Here is a 2,281-nt window from a genome sequence, read left to right as displayed (position 1 = left end):
GGCAGCCCCAGCTGCTCTGGGCACCTGTGCAGGGCCTGCCCACTCCCATTGGAAAAAGCTTCTTTATTTGGGGAAAAAATTGGGGCAAAAAATTTGGTTTGGGTATGGACCAGCACTCCCCTCTGGGTTTTTTCCCCTCACTTAATTCAGCACTAAAACTTCCTATTTGGATAATAAATTATTACAGACAGCTCCCCAGCTCTGGAAGGAGCAAAGGCTCTCAGCCTGACTCCAGGAACAAAGCAGATTTACAAGAAATTTGCCTCGGCTCATCCTCAATGCCTCTGTTTTCAAAAGGGGGAAAAAAGCAATGTTTAAGCAACAGCAAATCAGAAGTGATTTAAGGATCTGAAGGGCTGAAATGAAGCCAACACATTAAAACTCACCACAAAATTACCATAACTGCACTTATGCAAATGTTCCTTATATTACATCAAAAACCCAACACAGCTTAATTTAGGAATTTGGCAGAGCAAAGGGGAAAGAGGAGAGCCATGAACCAAACACACTCAGAAATTTGGGTAAGAAATGACAACCTGGTGTAGGAGGATTTGTACAGAGAGCAACACACCAGGCTCAGTAGATCAAGTTGATCTACTTCAGTTTTACACCAGGAACATGATTTTTCCCAGCCTGCTTTACAGCATGAGCTTTAAACCTTCAGCTCACAGATTCAGTTCTGTATCTGTTGCAAAAAACAAAATAAAAGCTCTAAAATCTGTCAAGCAATGAACGGTTTTGCATTGTTTTCCCAATACAGACACATTAAAATCTAATTTATTTGACCTCAGCTTCACAAGGAATTGTTGGGAGCCAATATTTTTGCCAAATATTCAGTATCTGATTATAAAGATCCTCAGACATTTCCAAAAATGCCAAGCCCCAAGATCGGGGTCTATTCAGATTTTATCAGTGAGATCCTCCACACCACCCAGAAAAAAACCAAACCTCCCCTCTAAACATAACATTTGAATTATGTGAAAAGTCACTAATTAGAATCACTAAATGGACTGTAGTCATTAAATAGAATAATTGGGATCCCAATGACCTCTGATGGAGCAGTCACAGAAACACCAATGCTTTTATGAGAACAACTCAAATCTGAGCTCAGGAGATGCAACAAAGATGGGCCAGAGGAGAATGGGAGGAGGGGAAGCTGAAAAGAGCAGTTTTGGTTCTGCTGAAGATGCCACACAGCAGAAGAGCAGGAAAGCTTCGTTAATGTGATTTTTCATGGTACTTTGTTTTATGCAAGAATGTAAAAAGTGGCTGGATAAAATATCCAGTATTTAATCAATATCAACATGAAATATTCCCTTGAATATTAAACAGGAAAATGCAGTTTTGTTTCAAACATGACCAACCTAATGATCCTCTTTATTTTATTAAATATCCATGTCCCTAAAAATATTAAGGAAGGTCTTGAAAACCATTGCTGTCCTCATTCCTACAGAAACCTCTTTGGGACTGATACTGAGAGCCCTCTCCAAACTGAAGGAGTGCAGTTAAAGGCAAAGCTTTTCCTAAGCCTGGCTCAGGCTCTGGCCCACACCAAGACCTTTACTGGGAATAATGAGAGCCAAGGTGGGAAACCAGGGTGGGAAACCCAGCCTGGAGTGTCCCACTGGCAACAAAGGGGCTGCACAACTCCTGTAACATTTTAGCATCACCCACGAGCCATTTTTTGTGCCTGAGGCTTTGTGAGCAGCTCCTGGTGCTGCCAGCCCAGCCCAGCCCCTTCCCACACCCCAGAGAGGACACAGGAACAGGTCTGGGCTGGGACCCCACAGCAGTGGGAACAGAAGTGCTGAGCACTGAACACAGCAAAAGCTGCACAAGTTGGGAGCTTTGTGTTGACACCAAAATCCATCTGTGTCCCTTTTGGGTCCAAAGCTGGCTGTTTGCAGGAGCAGCTCAGGGCTGCACACCCAGACTGCAGCCAGGGGGGATCATCCCTCTCCAGGAGCTGCTTCCCAGCTCAGCATCCCTCTGCTTCAGCACATGGGGGCACATGGCACGACCCTCAACCCCTCCCCACACCAAGCCTGAATGCCCAAGTTCTCTGTGGCTGAGCTTTGGGCTGTTCCCGGGCCGGAGGTGGTGCCAGGGCAGCTGCTGTGCCAGCCTGGCAAGGCTGGAAGCAGAGCCCAGGCAGGGCAGCCCAGGCAGCGCCATCTGCTCAGGGAGGGAGAGGATCTGGAGCAGGAGAAGGAGCCAAGAGCAGCACCATGGACACCCCTCACTGGTGCAGCCACCCAGAGCCCACCCAGGGGCTGTGGGG

The 2,281-nt window shown here is 46.7% G+C and overlaps 1 protein-coding gene across 2 annotated transcripts in view; it reads right to left on the bottom strand.

Annotated features, from left to right (window-relative positions):
- Positions 1-2,281, bottom strand: part of MYO1D (myosin ID) — a 155,826-nt gene that overhangs the window by 46,378 nt on the left and 107,167 nt on the right. The window lies entirely within an intron of this gene.

The sequence above is a fragment of the Parus major genome, chromosome 27, assembly GCF_001522545.3.
Source record: "Parus major isolate Abel chromosome 27, Parus_major1.1, whole genome shotgun sequence".
Lineage (NCBI taxonomy): Eukaryota > Metazoa > Chordata > Aves > Passeriformes > Paridae > Parus > Parus major.
This window is presented reverse-complemented; position numbering and strand designations above follow the sequence as displayed.